Source organism: Melitaea cinxia, chromosome 19, assembly GCF_905220565.1.
Source record: "Melitaea cinxia chromosome 19, ilMelCinx1.1, whole genome shotgun sequence".
Taxonomy (NCBI): domain Eukaryota; kingdom Metazoa; phylum Arthropoda; class Insecta; order Lepidoptera; family Nymphalidae; genus Melitaea; species Melitaea cinxia.
Window position 1 is genome coordinate 10,103,415 of NC_059412.1, and position 18,685 is coordinate 10,122,099.

Here is an 18,685-nt window from a genome sequence, read left to right on the forward strand (position 1 = left end):
TCTTTTTAATTTTTCCGTTCGGTTTTCATTAGAAGGTGTTTCCTTGAAAAGTAACCCTTTTTATTATGAGTAAAATTAGTTAAGTGAACGAACTTGCTATTAATTTTTAGAATTATTTAGGTTATTTTAAATAAAAAGACTTTATTATGAATTTATTTTCGTCTTAGACAAAATATTAACTAGATTTTTATTTCTAATTATTAGACTAGGTATAGTTTGGCAAAATACAAACAAATAAATAAATGCATATTCGACAAATACTCAACGTCTCCTAGTAGGAATATAATGTCTGAAATCCTGAAATACAATCAACGCAAACATAAACACTTAGAAAAACTTCCGTTTAGTCAATAGAAACGTTTCTCATGTGCTGAATTCTAACTAGCGACCGCTAATACAACATCTTGTTGGTGCGACCACCACCCAAACTCGTCTAAACTACATTAACATGCCTAAAACTATATTACTATACACATTACGATCGATCACGATTCAGCCTGTAACATCCCATTGCTGGGCATATGTCTCTTTCTCCGTGTAGGAGAACGATCGGAGCTTAATCCACCGGCTCCTCCACTGCGGGTATATTTCCCTACTGTGAGTAATTATTAATCTATAGCTATCAAGTGTATATGATAAAAGACGGCACGAGGCGCGTTTGGGACACCCACAAGGACATACATTCAAACTGAAAAGAAATATTTTTACAAATACAAATATCCATCCCGAGCGGAAATCGAATCCGCAAACCACCGGTTGTTAAGCATGTACATTGTTTTCGAACCAGTACACCAGAGTGGTTGTTACATATATATATATATATATATATATATATATATATATATATATATATATATATATATATATATATATATATATATATATATATATATATATATATATATATATATATATATATATATATATATATATATATATATATATATATATATATATATATATATATATATATATATATATATATATATATATATAGAAATAGAAATAAGTCAAATATACATACAAGTAGCAAACAGGTTTTTTGTTCTATTTAAAGTTACGGACGTCGAATGAATGTCTGTCAGTCGGTCTGTCTGTGACAGCGAATTTGTTCCGAAACTACACACTCGATATGTAAGCATGGACGTGTAACGTTAATAAAGTTGTGAATTTTGTACGATAAATGAACTGATACAAGAAAAATAACAAATAAAAAAAATATCCAAATACCACATGTGTTAAAATTATAAATAAGCCTATCATTTTCTTCCCACTTTCAGGATTCATGTTTAAAATTTAATTCTGAATATAAATTTAAATTTTCTTTCTACTCTGTTATCCAAATATATGTAAAAATTTAAAAAAGGAAAAATATTAGTAGAAAATATTTTTTATAGTTTTTTTTTTTTTTACTCACAAATTAAAGTAATTTACAATCACAAATATAAAATTAGGAATATCTGTTATATTTATTTCTTTAGAATGATTAAGAAACAGCAAAATAATAATTTTTTTACTCGACATCTTATAGAAAAGTATATGTCGTTCGGTCGGTCGCCATTCAGATGTTTAACATTCAAAAACTTTAAATATGTTTCTTACTTTATCTGTTGTTCTAATTTTGTCTTTTTTCTTTTTTAATATTATTATTTATCTGTATAAAAAGTCATAAAGAAACATCTAATCCTTCTAACATTAAAAAAAAGTAAATTTAGTAATAAAAAAAGAAATCGTAAAGAAAAAGTTTATAAGAAATCGTCGCATAAAGATCAAATAACTGAAGTTTGTTTGTTTGTACCCTTCAATAAAGTTACCTCGCGATGAAGTGGTGTTAAAGAAAAGCGTATTTAATTCAGAAGCCATAACTTTGTAAAAAGAGCACTCTTATACAAAGAGCCTCTTTACCATGACTGAGTCAAAAACTTCTTCTATCTAAACATTGATGTTAGCGAATTGGATGCGCTATGTTTTATGCAGTAAACTACAGAACCAAACAGTTATTTATTTCTTGACAGTTGTCGTATTTTACACAAATAATAATTAGCATACAACTAATACACAAATTCAATCTACGTAAGATTGCCGGTGTAAGCTGGATGAAGATTGCGGAAGACCGGGATGTCTGGCGCGAACTTGGGGAGGCCTATGTCCAGCAGTGGACTGCGATAGGCTGAAGTGTGTGTGTGTGTGTGTGTGTGTGTGTGTGTGTGTGTAATACACAAATTATGAATCAATTAATTTTACTATAACTACATATCTAATATACATTGAACATATTATACAAATATAATTATATACAAACGCTTGCCATAAGTGGATATCGACAACGCCACCACCAGCATAACAGCTAGTTGTATGACCACTAAATATTCATATTTTATACGTCTAAGGTAGTAAACAAGTGTACGGCCCACCTCATAAGCGGTTACAGTGGTCTATGGGACGCAATACCTATATATGCATATAAGCATCGCATCGCAAGCACGCTGTATTCCATATAGTCTTCAATTTTTATACAATTGCTTGTATATGAAAACACACCTACATATAACTCAGAGGATTAATAAAAAAATTAAAATTTTTTTTTAATCCTGTACACACATAGCATATTTCTGTAAAAAATACCATGTCCAAATAAAATCCTCTTTATTTGTCACTTAAGTTTTTTTTTCATGAAATTGACTGCGGCGCCCCGCAGTTTAATATAACGACCCATCCATTCCCAACAATATGGCGAACTTTCACACATCAACTTTTTACATTTTGGATAGATCATTTTTTATTGCCACCTTTTGTAACGGTGTTTGTATTTTACTGCGGGATCGTAAAACCTTTAAAGGCGCGAAAGGCATTTCTTTAAGAAAGTTTTGTAAATTTGCAATATATTGATATTAGTATTTTCTTTGTCTACGTTGACGTAGAAAATAAGTTTTTATATTTAAAAAGTATGTATTTTTTTTTAACAATACTCACTGATACCTCCTCCTCTTTTATTTTCTTTTAAGTCGGCTTCGTATTTGTGGTTCCAATTCTGGTAAAATTTTTCCATTGTGGCGACAATCATTTGTTTTCGTTACTTGCGTATCTTTTAAAACTATTTTTATGTTAGCAATTTAGCATTCATTCCCATTTAAGACAGATAGAGAGATAATTTTATACATACGTAAAACGATATAAAATGCTCTAAGATATTAGACTAAGACTTTTATTTACATCTATATATAAAGATCAAATATTTATATTCACTTTATTAAATTAATATTCCTACTTAACTAACTAAGCATCTAAACGAAGGATTAGAATTATTCGACTTATAAACACCTCGTGGGAACTTTAAGGGAATGTCACGTGCGTTTAAAATATGCTAATCTGAGACGTCCCTCGAGAACAAGCTGTTGCAGATTTTGTGATAATCTGTGGAAAACTTCGGCCTAATTTTATTTAATATTAGGTAACACCCGTAACGTTGTCTGATTTGCTTATTATATTTAGATCTATATTAATATTATAAAGCTAAACAATTTGTTTATTTGTTTGTTTAAAATCTCTAATCTCAGGAATTCCTAGTTCAAATTGAAAAAATATTTTTTATATTGGATAGTGCATTGACCAAAGAATGCCGTATTGTATATAATATTTTATTAAGATTTTTTCTCAAGTGAATGATGGCAAAACAGCAGGGTACAGCTAGTAAACCTATATACATGAAAATGAATCTTTAAATGTTTTATGCGCAAAATTCGAGAACTGATTGACCAAATCGGGTAATATTTTTTTAAGTATTCCTAATACTATGTAGAAGGTTCTTAAGGTATAATAAACTAAGAAAAACGGTCAGAAAGTTGGAAAATTTCAGAAAACGTAACGATCGTTAAATAGCTTGACAGTTCGCAAGGCAGGACAACTAGTAAATAAAGAAATATATGTAACATACACACATACAATTAGTAAGTTGAAGTGGCTGGTCATCTGTGTCGCAGGACCGATGACCTTTGGAGCAGACGTGTCCTGTAGTGGAGACCGCGTCTTGGCAAACGCAGTATGGGACGCCCTTCGGCCCGCTGGACCGACGATCTACGTAAGATTGCCGGTGTAGGCTGGATGAGAGTTGCGGAAAACCGGGATGTCTGTAACTTGGGGAGGACTATGTCCAGCAGTGGACTTCAATAGGCTGAACTGACTGACTGACTGACAAACACGGTCATCTGTTCCAACGGTAGACAACACAATGCCTGTGTTTTAAGTAGCAGTCGATATAGATAAGTACATATTTTTTGAATAAACTTACATTTTATACTCATACTCGGGGTAGGAATCGAACGTCGTCGAACGAGTCGTCATAATAACAAATTATGATCAGCCTATAACAATGTGTTGAATGCGTGATTAAAGAAAAATGGGAAACATAAAATATAATTCGTTTACGTTTTTTAAATACTTTTTCTTACAAAATTATGATTTATTTAATGATATCTAAATAAATCACTAAATATTATTTTAATTTTCTCGTATGCAATCCTTGTCATGACAATAACGACACACAAAAAATATTTTCCAATTTTTTTATATATAAAAAGGTCGGCAAACAAAGGTTCGGCTCACCTGATGGTAAACGATTGCCGTGGGTTATAGACGCCTATATCACCAGAAGCAACGCAAGCCCGATGCCGACCCTACCCCTCATATGCTACCCCCCAGGAGCTCTGGTCACCTTACTCATAAACATAACACTGCTTGAAAGCAGTATTATTTAGCTATTATCTATGTCCGGTAGCTCCAGATTTTGAGCAGAATATTTTCCATTGCCCCATACCTCAATTTAACTTGGGTAGAGCGCACCTTTCGGAAATTATGCGTTAGTGATTAATTTTCATTTGTTAATATACGACACGAGGTAGAAATAGAACTACAACCCTGGAGCTGGGAGCACTGTCAACCGTGCCAACCGGGTCGAACTGACCAGTTTAGTTTTATTATGTTTAGTGAGGTTACCTTAAAAGGTCACTCAGGAGAATTATATAGAAGTATCGAGGGTAATAAACACAAAGGCTTAAATGTGTTAATTGAATCTATTATTAAACCTTGATCTCAAATTTGTGTGCGTTAGGTTAACAATGATTAAGTGTTGAATAAAAGGATAAGCCACGCCCATGTTTACATACTTTATGTTTTTTTATCACAATCTATACATATAATAAAATGGTAGGAAAGACAAAACTGTACATTGAATATTTTTTTAAAAGAATACTTGGGGTGTGATCTACATTCGTACCGAGGCCAAAATATAGTTTTTAGAATTTTTGTCTGTTTGTCTGTATGTATGTCCGAGATAAACTCAAAAAGTACGTAAGTATAATAATTTTAAATTTGCTAAAATAATAATGTCCCAGTAAAATCTTACGTTTGGTAAATCTAGCTTAAACCCAAACAATGTGTTAGGCATGAAATCACTATGCATACAAACGCGTGTCAGATTAGAACTAACAATGCGATTAATTGTTATTACATACGTTTACAATATACAGGGGCTTTCTTAAAATACAACTTGTTTATTAATGTTTATTTATTACTTATAGTATTATAATATATATATTTTCTTCAATGGTTTTATATGTAAAAAAAAAAATTCACAACTTCACCAGAGACATATTTACATTATTTATACAAAAAAGATGCAAGCAATTTATAACGTTTTTTGCACGAAAGTCATAATTATCCACTGATTTATTTCTAAAACTTTTTTTGTCATATCATCGTATTTAAAATGATGATAATAAAGTAATGTATATGTATAAGTATTTTCAAATTTTAAATTTTAAATAAAGGTAAAAACGCGGACAAAATCTAGTCTTATCAGTTAAAATAACCAACCTATATACATTTTATCTATTTCATGTTTTCGTAGAATATTTTTATTGATGAACCAAAAACTGATCACGCGATAACTCATATACAATATAAGTATTGTAACTAAACCAATGAAGCGTAATTTGTTACTCGTTCTAACCGACTGCGGTCAAAATGAGTAAGGTTGTGTTGTTAGCGCTTCTGTTCGTTCAGTGTTCGTGCAGCAATTCTAAAAATGATTTGAGGATACCTGATGGTAATTTTTTTATAGCGAATGTTACTTTTTTTTGTGACTATTGAAAATATATTTATGAACGGATTGAACTGGTTTGAACTGGATATTTGCAGCTATGCTATTATGTTATTATGGTTATTTTGCTTGTGTGCGATTTTATGTAATTTAGTTAAACGTTAATGTTAGTGTCTTGGTGTATTAGGCATTGAAAGACAAAGTACTTACCGCAATTAGTGTAGTTTTTAACCGACTTCCAAAAAAGGAGGAGGTTCTCAATTCGACTGTATTTTTTTTTTTTTTTTACATAACCTTTTAATTTTTTCTAGATAATATGCCAAGTGTCACGGTCAGTGTATGTGTTTGTTTTGTGTTATGTGCATATCTGTATGTATGCGCGTTAAATCTATAAAATTAAAATTTAATGTTTAAAGATAAGATACGATATAATATCTGTAAATGTTAGAAAAAAAAATAATACTGTAAATAATAACATGGTAACTGTTTGATATCAGAATTTGATCTTTAACAAACTTCATAATTACATGAAATCAAATATCCCTTTGTAAATATATTTTATTTAGCAATAAAATAATTTTAATCTTATAATTATGATGTCATTTACAAATAACTATTAATTAATTAATTATTTTATAAAACACAACTCTTAGTTGTGGTTATTAAATGTTATTATTCTTATAATTATATAATTCTATTACGTAAAATATAACGTTTGATCTCCATGTATGTGTTTCAGTGCTGTAATATTTGTGTTGTATGTGTTGTTTATATTTTTATTGTTAATATTAGTACTATTTTTGAATCTTGTCGTATAATTGCGTCACAATTTTAAACATTGTGTTTTTTACAGTTTCAGAACTTGACACTTTAAATGGATCAGTTGGTAACGTTGGTAAGTTGAATTCTGGTTTAACAAAAGTTTAGTTGGAATAGGATTATTAAAAACAGATACAAAATTTGATTTTACTTCGCTTCAGCCTGTAACATCCTACTGTTGGGCATAAGCCTCTTTCCCCATTTAGGAGAAGGATCAGAGCTTAATCCACCACTCTGCTCATGTTAGAATCGAGTATTAATCAATTATTAGAATCAAGTATTACTATTGTTATAATCAAGTAATAATATCAATTTTAAAACTAGAACAATTGTTAGTATCAATTATTTATATGTAGCAATGTTTAAATTGAATTATGTTTGTAGCGTAGATTAAAATAAGAGGTTAGATGTAGGAATAATCACTTTGTAATGTCAGTCTTAGAGAAAATTTCAATGTGAACCGATCAAGCAGTGAAATAAATCGCTGAATATTTTTGTGATCCGAGTTTATTTAATTGAAAACCGAACTAAACCTACAGTTAAATGCGGGTAGGCGGATACATTCCCTACTATGAGTAACCATCGCTATCAGGTGTACATGATAACAACGCGGATCGGCGACTTAACGTGCTCTCCAAGGCACGGCGGTGAGACCACATGGACTGCACAAACATTCAGACCACGGCAATAATCTGTATGGCCAATACAAATGTTTGTCATGTTGGGGGATCGAACCTACAACCGCCAGCGCAACAGCCACAAACCAGGGCTGTGACCGTTGCGTCAACGCGTCTTGGTTAATTCTTCATTTGATTTGAAATAATACTATTCCAAACCCTAAACTTACCTATTGAATTACATTTTTCCTAATAAGAATTTATAAAGTTGTTTAGTCATAACAATTTGGTAATTAGAAGTAATACAGCAACATTTTTAATCTATTTTTATAAATTTAACCGAATAACATCGCTTGGTTACTTGGTAACCTTTGATAATGCAATGTCAGTTAAATTAGTTAATTTTATGAGAAAATCATAAACTTTTTACGGGAAAAATAATAATAATTAAGTACATTGATATAATAAATTTTAGGTGTCGCTGGTATTTCACTCGGCAATATCGCTAGCATAGCGCAAAGCAGTAAGTATTATTTTTAAGTATGCATTTATAAAATAGTATGCTATAATATAATAATCAATAATTTATTATTAAAAAAATTAATAATTGTCTAGTTTGCAAGTTATATAAAAAATATTATAACGAATTATGTTTAAAAAAAAAACTGACCATCAAACTTTTTTTCAGACATCGGACCCTTACCTGGTAACATTGGAAATTTGGGCAACAATGGTCTTGGAGGTGGGTGGGAACTTTATTTTATTTAATCAATGATCTTAGTTTTCGTAATACATTTGAACTAGCATAATATTGGATGCCTTTAAAGGTAGAATGCAAGATATATCATGAAAAAAATTTTTGCGACATAAAATCCATATAAAAATATGAAAAATTGTTTTGACTTTTATTGTTATTTTATTTCTCTCATAAGAACTTCTACAACTGGGAGTAGATAGAGAACACTAATTTGCGTAGGAACATCGAATTATATTTGAATAACTGTAGTTGTATTTCACGTACCGATATCGAACGGTTATTTTTTATTTATTTTATTTTATTTGGAACACAACAGCACATAAGACATTAAGTGAGTACAAATTGTACATTTCGACTAAGCCATTTACAGGTATTCGCATATGGTTATTTAAATGATGAGACCATCAAACAATGACAATAAATCTACAAACAAAACAAAAATCCCTGAAGATGAGGAATGCTTCAGTATTTAAGGATTTGTTGCACCCCCCACATAACTATAATAATTATTATAATTACTATAGTTATGTCCAGATGAGAATAATATATTAGAAGTTTACATTTTTAAAAATTGTAACAAAAAAGAGTTTATTAATAGTTACTATGAGAATGTTGTAAAGAATGTTTAATAAATTAGGTTTTTTCTTTTACTTAAATTTAAATGTTTATTTTTTTAGGTGTATGGATTCCTTTGGGGAATATCGGCAATAATGATTTTGGAAGTAAGTCTTTAATATTGTTTCTTGTGCTGTGTGGCTACGGCACTAAAGAATTTAGCCACCCCCTCTCTTCCCGTGGGTGTCGTAAGAGGCGACTAAGGGATAACAAGGTTCCACAACCACCTTGGAACTTAAAAAGCCGACCGATGGCGGGATAACCATCCAACTGCTGGCTTTGAAATACTCAGGCCGAAGACGGGCAGCAGCGTCTTCGGTGCGACAAAGCCAGTACTGCGGTCACCAACCCGCCTGCCCAGCGTGGTGACTATGGGCAAAACACATGAGTTCACGTTATTTTTGGCGTAAACTTGTGGAGGCCTATGTCCAGCAGTGGACTGTATAGGCTGTAATGATTGTTTCTTACCATATATATTTAGACTACGAGAATATTGTCTTTAAAACTAAAGAACAATAATGGCCGTCGTATATGTATGTGTGCTACTGCGCCTACTGCGTGCCTTTAAAAGACATTTGAGTGTAAATAAGCCGTGAGTGCTGAGTCAAAATTTATTAAATCTTGTAAATATATCGTTATCCGCAAAATACTTATTATCTAGCAAAAAATAACACAATATTATTTAATTCAAATCAATCTTTATTATTTGATACTTATACAAATATTTTAACAGATAACCAGCAAGGACAACAAGGTGGAATTGGAATTGGAAACATTGCTGGCATACTTCAAACTAGTGAGTGTTATAAGAGTTATTTAACTAACATTTATAAAAAAATACAGCTACGAAATAGATATATTTTTAAGCTTTTAAAATTAATTAATCCAAACATTATTTTTTGATGAATTTCAAGTAACATACTGTTTAATAAATGGTTAAATTGAATTATTAACGTTATTACTACAACGTTGCAGATGTAGGAGGATCGCAAGGCACCTCTGGCGGCTTACTTAGTAACAACGCCGGTGTCGCGCAAAGCAGTAAGTAATGTTTGATTATTTATTTATTTATAGAACACGTTTGTTATAAGCACGAAAAAAAGGCTTCAAAAGCACTTTCGAATCGTTACTTTACAAATTAAAATTTTAAAAGTGAGTATTATTTTTCAAAAGTGAAGCTACCACCGATCGGGAGTGAAGCCTGTACCGAGAAGAATCGCAAAGAAACTCCGCGGTCACTCTTTTAAAAATAATATATAAACTGTCTATTTCATAATACAGCGTCACTAAGTCCACACTTCTTTATCATCTATGTAAGCCTGCACCGAATAATAAGCTTTATCTATTAATTTCTTTTGATTAAACATATATATAATATTCTGTATTTCTTATTTTATTGTTAATTATCTTAATCAATTTAAATTATATGACACAGACTTTATTAACTTATCAGATAACCAGCAAGGACAACAGGGTGGAAACGGAATTGGAAACATTGGTGTCATAGCTCAAAATAGTAAGTTATTTAACAAATGACAACTGACGTAAAGTCGTCATTATTTCATTTTTTTTTTTGTTATGTATCAAAATTTTAGTGTACATTCAAAACCCCCCTTAAAAATCCTTCTTTATGTTCTCTTATAAAAATCTATGTTAAATAATTAAATTATAAAAAAATACAAAAGTAATCAAATTGTAGAATATCAAAATCGGGTAAAAATAACAATATTTACAGACGTAGGAGGATCGCAAGGCAACTCTGGTAGTTCTCTTGGTAACGTCGCTGGTATCGCACAAAGCAGTAAGTAAAGTTATAATTTATAATTATCTTATTTTTTTCTTCCTTTATTAATAACATAAATTCATTTGCTTTATATAATAAAATTAATATTTTTTTCAGATAACCAGCAGGGACAACAGGGTGGAAACGGAATTGGAAACATTGCTGGCATAGTTCAAACTAGTAAGTAAATATATGACTAAATATCTATTCTTGTTATATGAATTTTTATTTTTCAATATATACAACAACCAATACATATATCCCCCGTCTCTTTCCGTGGGTGTTGTAAGAGGCGACTAAGGGACAACACAGTTCCACTACTACGTTGGAACTTAAAAGCCGACCGATCGCGATGGCGGGATAATAATCCAACTGCTGGCTTGCCTGCCCAGCGTGGTGACTATGGGCAAAACACACGAGTTCATGCCATTTTTGGCGTTAACTTGTGGAGGCCTATGTCCAGTGACTATGACTGTGAAAGGCTGCTGTGATGAAAACATACATTATTGAATAATACTATAATTGATAATACTATAATTTTATTTGTTTCATTTTAGTTTAAATAAAATAAATTTGACTAGCCTGTTGGCGTGGTATGTTGCTGGTTTCGATTTTTATTCAGTAGTTTGTAGTGTAATATATGTATTTATATAGTTGTATGTATTTATCAAAAAACACTTACGTATCTGTATCGGCTTACTGTCATTAACTATAATACAAATTGTTAAGTACTTTAAGCTTCATTTTAATTGTTAAGTGACTTGCGTCGCTATTACTAAATCAATGTATACATTACAGATGTAGACACGTCTGGCTCTGAAGGTTCATCAGGAAATAGCAACAACAACAATAACAACAACAATAACAACAACAACAACAATAGCAACAACAACAACAACAACAACAACAATGGCAACAATAATAATAATGGCAACAATGGCAGTAATAATAATAACGGACAAAATGGTGATTAGTTTTATCTCGGGTTTTTTTCGGGTAACTGTGGCGCTAAAATCATTGTTTTGATAATGATAAATTATGATTTTTAGTATTCTTATAATATTTTCAAGGTCATCGATATGTTGAAAAGTCAGAATAAATATGTCTTCTGTAATGAGATAATAATTAGGTATCTCATTTGTTAGGATAAAAATATTAAATAAATTTATATTATTATATTTATATATTTAATAGTTTTCCTATCATCGTAGACACCATTAAAATAGTGTCAAACTATTACGAGCTCAAAATAATATGTATGTATTTGTAACGCAAACTTCGCAATAGAAATACGGTCCGGTCTATTTTAAAAAAATTCTAAAATATTTGTTACCATACGTCAATAACTAGTTAAATGGTTACAATTATATTTCTTACAGACTAAACATAACTAAATATAAAGCTTCTAAAAGCTATTTTTTTCGTGTATATATAATTTTATTTATCTAGTCGTCAATTGTGAGGTGTATAGATATAAATAATTTAATAATTTTTTGATTAAAATTTCTAGGAAACAATGGCGTTAACCTCGGTAACATCGCTACCATAGCGCAAAGTAGTAAGTAACAATATGAATAAGAAACCATTTCTTTAAGCCCATTTCAATTGTTTGATACTTAATTCAATTATTTTACAGATAACCAGCAGGGTCAACAGGGTGGAATTGAAATTGGAGACATTGCTGGCATTGTTCAGTCTAGTAAGTAATAATTGTATTATTTGGTTACCAGTGAAATTTTTTTGAGTTGTCATTTTTTATGGTAGTAAAGTATACAATAATAGCATACTCTATCATATATATCATATCATAGTCATATAATTAAGTACGATTGGCGACTGTTTCAGAATAAAGATAAATATGTATTAAATAATTTCAAAAGCCTAAAAGAAAAAAATATAATAATATATGTATTAATATTAATTAATATATTTTATTTTATTTAATAATAAGAAATAATATTTATTTATAATTTTGAGTTAAAATTAAATGTATACCTGTTAGAAAATTATTGCGAACTTTTGATTATGATTAATTGAAAGTATCATTATATTTACAGACCTAGGAGGATCCCAAGGAAATTCTGATAACTCACTTGGAAACAACGCCGGTATCGCACAGAGCAGTAAGCAACGTATAATTTATTAATGACTAGCTGTGCCCGCGACTTTGTCCGCGTGGAATTTAACGTTAAAGTTAAAAGTTATTGTTCAGTTCGCAGAGTTATATATACAAATAAATTTCTAAAATAAAAGTAGGGTAAGTTACTCCTTACCATCAGCTATCTGCTAGTGAATGTCCCGCTAAAATCGGTCCAGGCGTTTCAGAGATTTGCCAGAATAAACAGATAGACAGACAGACAAAAATTATAAAAATTGTTATTTTGGTATATGTAACGTTTATATATCCATATGCATTTAGTAAAAGGCGGTTATTTCAGTATCACAAATAGACACTCCAATTTTATTTATTTGTAAAGATTATGAGTTTTTACTAATAATAATATATGTAATAATGACTAGTATTTGTGGAAACATGTTTCGTCAACTAAAAACTTTTTTTACCTTCTGGAAAGAGCTTTACTTTATTATAAAAGAGTATCCCTTCCTCTATAATTATAAAGTATTCCTCCTATTTATCTATTACAAGATATACTAGAACGTATAATTTACTATCTCACTAAATAATATATGTATAACTTGTATAAAAAATTCTAACATAATTATTAAAATGAGATGTGAAACACTATGTTATACTGATTTATTATTTTAACAGATAACCAGCAGGGACAGCAAGGTGGAGTGGGAATCGGAAACATCGGTCTCATAGCTCAAAATAGTTAATAAATCAGTTATTTAAATATAATACATAAAGTATTTAAAAAAAAACGTACTATTAAATTATAATTTTTTTATGTTAATTTAATGAAAATATTCTTAGAATAACCTATGAATATTTTCATACTTATTCATATTTTATTTTCTAATCAAAAACCTAATTACACATTCAAAAACTTTATTTTAACTATATTTTTATTATAAACATTCATTAACTATAATTAATTTTAACGTCGTGTAACTATAAAAATAATATTTCGATTATAACAATCAATTAAAAGTAGAAACATTTACAGACATAGGAGGACTTCAAGATAACTCTGGAAATTCACTGAGTAACGTCGCTGGTATCGCACAAAGCAGTAAGTAACGTTTTATTCATTAATTACTTATTTAATCTAACATATATATACACATAATTATGTTGTAATACGCATATTACTTGTTATGATTAATATATTATTTATTATTATTTTATTATTACAATGCTTATGAAATCAAAATCGATAACGAATCTTTCACGTATGTGATGAAAAAACTAATGTATGTAAAAAAAAGCAAATTGTATCGTAGTTATGGCGCGTACAAAGGAAATGAAGAAATTAAAAGTTGATGACTATATGATGATATGATATGAATTTAAGATCTTTTTTTTTTAAATTTGGGTACATATTTTAATAACTGAAATCAGTCTACATTACTAATTTTAAAACTATTACAGATAACCAGCAAGGAGGTCAGCAAAATATACTTGGAAATATCGCACTTGTAGCTCAAACCAGTAAGTAAAAAAGTTACCTTATAATTATGAATTTCTTTGTAGTTGATTGTAGTTAAGTAAATTTATTTTATTTATCCTTTTATATAAGTTATATTTTCTAACTAAGAGCGTAAAATATATTATTATTGCATAAAATCAATTAAAAATTATTGTATTTATTACGACGCAACGGTCACAGCACTGGTATGTACCTGTTGCGCTGGCTGGCGGTTGCGGGTTTGATCCCCGCACACGACAAACATTTGTATTGGCCATACAGGTGTTTGCTGTGGTCTGGGTGTTTGTGCTGTCCTTGTGGGTTTCCCACCGTGCCTCGGAGAGCACGTTAAGCGTCGGTCCCGGTTGTTATCATGTACACCTGATAGTGATCGTTACTCATAGTAGGGAATATATCCGCCAACCCGCATTGAAGCAGCGTGATGGATTAAGCTCTGATTCTTCTCTTACATGGGAAAATATATAATACATATAAATATATGGATATTACAGGCTGAAGCTTATTTATTACACAAAAATAAGTAATCGATAAAATGTTACAATAAACTAAAGGTACATAATATTATTACATTTATAGACGTCGGAGGGTCACAAGACAATTCTGGTGGTACTCTTGGTAACGTTGTCAGTGTGGCACAAAGCAGTAAGTAATGTTTTGTTTATTAACTATTAATTTTTTAACGTTGCTTTGACCATTTGCTTCATATTACTGCTTATATTGGTATCTTTACCTTACGATGTAAAAACTAAATATTGTCATAGATGGAATTACATTTAAGGAAACGTAAATTGATTTTTTTTAAGCTCATTAAGTTCGCTAAAAACGTTTGTGAGAAACGATGAATTGGAGTTTAGTGAATATTAAATACCAATACCATAAAGATAACAGTTTCATTATTAGTGTAAATATCTTATACTATTAAACGAGCAATTCTTGTGATCAATATATAGAATCTGAATCTCGGAAACGGCTTCAACAATTTTCATGAAATTTAGTATGCAGGGGATTTCGGGGGAGATAAATAGATCTAGCTAGGATTCATTTTAAAAAATGTCGTTTTATCCCTGTTTCTGGCAATGAAAAATTGGCTACAATAGCGTTAGAAAAAGAAGGTAAATTTCGCACTTGTCTTTAAAGCTGTAATAGCTTAGGTGGGAAATCAGCCAGTCGCGATCAACCGTAAAGATCACGGTTCAAATCCTCATGTTTCCAGATCGATTATTATTTTTTCTTTTTTTTTCTAATTGCACTCGTTATTTTTTTTTATTAAATAACCAGCTCATATTTTTTATTATTATCTCGGTAAAATCGAAAAATATTATTCATATTTTATTCCCAAAACACACGATTAACAACTACGCTCGGTCACCCAGGTACTAAATATTAAATTATTTCTTCCAGATAACCAGCAGGGACAACAGGGTGGAATTGGAATCGGAAACATTGCTGGCTTACTCCAAAATAGTAAGTAACAAAAAAAAGCAAATTAAATAATATTAACTTATAAATTATCCCTCTTTAGCTTACTTTTACTCTACTTACATTACTCTAGTTGTTGTATGTTCAATTTTTTTATTAGTTAAGTGTGTTATTTAAATTATTATTCAATTATTTAAGAATCATATCCACCTAGCATTAAATGTTATTAACTGCACTAAAGTTAAAGTTTTTTGATGCAAAAAACTGTTATAATATTAACAGATCTAGGAGGATCGCAAGGAGGTTCATCTGGTGGTTTACTTAGTAACGTCGCTGGTGTCGCACAAAGCAGTAAGTACTCTTTACTAAATGAGACCGTCTATGAATGATTTATAACTATTATATAAAATAGATAACCCCATATTTTCTGTGAGTAAAGAAGTACCCTATACAGCTTATAAGTTGTTTTTTTTTCTGTAAAGAGGTATGTATATAATTATATGTGTGGCAGGCATGGCTCTATTTTATTTCTAATGCTCCTAGAAACTAGAATATGACAGAAATCTGAATTATGAATTTTCATATTTTATCATAAATTTTTATAGTAAATTTAAAATTTAATAATATAATTTTCATACTTATTTAAATTTTAACAGACAACCAGCAGGGACAACAAGGACTACTGGGTGGATTAGGATTTGGAAACATCGCTGGCATACTTCAAAATAGTAAGGATTATACATCTATCTCCTCTTCACAACAAAACAGATATGCAATTTTATTCAAATTTTAAATTATAATTTGCTCTACCTTGTTTTGTCTCTCCCACGAAAATGTTGTTAGGCTGGTAAAAGCTATTAGATTATTTCTAATTAAATAAATACAAAATGTACTTTCTATCTTAGGACCTGATGAAATCTTGTACAATTTTAGTTACGACTTATCCAGTCTATATAAATCAAAATGAATGTTGCTAAGCGCATAACTCGAAAATGGCCCGACCAATTCAGCTAATTTATTTTTTGTATATTCCTTAAGGCCCATAGAAGGAAGAAAGAATAAAAAATAATATAATTTTACTATCAGCTTTGACAGAACTAAGTTTATCCCAGCAGCTAGTACTGAATATAGTTCACTATGGATTGCAAAGATAATTAATTGTTGAAATATAAGTAACAGTAATAGTTATGTAATGACAATTAGAGATCTAGGAGGATAGCAAGGAAATTCCGGTAATTCAATCAGTGACGTAGCTGGTATCGCACAAAGCAGTAAATAATCTTTGAATAACTACAATTTATAATTTATAATACTGCGTTATATGATATAGTACTGCGGTTACCAACCCGCCTGCCCAGCGTGGTGACTATGGGCAAAACACATGAGTTCACGTTAGTTTTGGCGTAAACTTATGGAGGCCTATGTCCAGCAGTGGATTGTATAGGCTGTAATGATGATGAATGATGATAATTTATAATTAGGCTATTGTGTGTTTTCTTTCGCTGTGAGCTTCGATATGTTTAATTAAAAACACTTTTAATAAAAAAAAATAATAAAAACTTCGGGAACATGTGACGTAACCTATAATTATATCCTTATCCTAAAATATTAATAATTTAACATATTCTTGTAACGAGAAATAATAAAATGAATAAAAGAAATGGTCAACTTTAAAAGATTGTGGATCTTAAAATACATACATAAGCGATTTATCAATGTACATACTTTTTCTAAAAGTAAAACTTTATATTTTAACAGATAACCAGCAAGGTCAACAGGGCTTACTTGGAAACGTTGCTGGAATAGTTCAAACTAGTACGTAAAGTAACTTTCTAAATAATAACCATTAAAATTAAATTTATGTTTTATTGGTAAAGACAATTTTATAAAATATATTTAATATTATAAAACTTAAAAAATCTCATTTAATATTTATAATAATTTGAACTAATAACTATCAATATTTACAGACTTAGGAGGGTCACAAAGCGGTTCTGGTAATTTACTTAATAACGTAGCTGGCATCGCACAAAGCAGTAAGTAACGTCTTATTATTAAGTTCCTTAACATAATATAAATGAAAAAGTTTTTAAGTTGGGTTTAATGAACTACTAACTTGTTACTTTATCACACAAGCTTGTAAAGTGTTAGTAATGAAACATGATTTACAGATTGTTCGACTACTAACTACGTTCCTTCAAATGGGGTGTTCTGTAGGTGTTATAAATTATGTTCCGCGTAAAAACATGAAAAAAGAATAAGAAGAAGTTTATAGACGTTTTTACTTCAGTTCAGTTCAGTTAATTAAAACTTATATGAAAATTCCATAGTATTGTAGTACATCCAAATATATATTATTTAACTAAAGGAAGAAATATTTACAGACTTAGGAGGCGGGCAGCAAGGTAGTTCTGATACACTTAACAATGTCGCTGGTATTGCGCAAAGCAGTAAGTAATTTATTTATTTTATTTATTTAACAATTTTTTATACGTACAAGATTATACACAATATTTTGTCATGGAGACTCACGTATAATGGGTGTGCTTATCCCTGTAAGAGATTTAAGATTAAGTAAGTAACGTTACATTTATAAAAAAAAATTTTTTAAATAATTAGTTTGCATATTTTATTTTAAAAAAACTTAAGAATCATTTTTCATTAAAATCAATCTATATCGTTATGTACTAATACTAATAATTTTACAGATATTCAGCAGGGACAACAGGGTGGAATTGGATTAGGAAACATTGCTGGCATTCTACAAACTAGTAAGTAGTATTACTTAATCATAAATTTGAATTTTCCTAGTTAAAAACGTTCTAAATTTGGTTTACATAATTTAGGTATCTGCTCATATTTGTTCAGAATTATTTATCAGTTCGCAATTGTAATAAAATATAGTCTCATACTAACTACATATATATTTAAAACGACTAACTCTATTATACTATTAAAGTGATT

At 30.0% G+C, this 18,685-nt stretch overlaps 1 protein-coding gene and 1 long non-coding RNA gene across 2 annotated transcripts in view; one reads left to right on the forward strand and one right to left on the reverse strand.

Moving 5' to 3' along the window:
* The window catches only part of LOC123662627 (carbonic anhydrase-related protein 10-like), an 81,161-nt gene that overhangs the window by 53,359 nt on the left and 9,117 nt on the right, over window positions 1-18,685 (reverse strand). The window lies entirely within an intron of this gene.
* On the forward strand, window positions 10,852-18,460 carry LOC123662628. The gene is made up of 3 exons (XR_006744528.1): window positions 10,852-10,868; window positions 17,692-17,757; window positions 18,430-18,460. It is a non-coding gene; the product is annotated as an uncharacterized LOC123662628 (long non-coding RNA).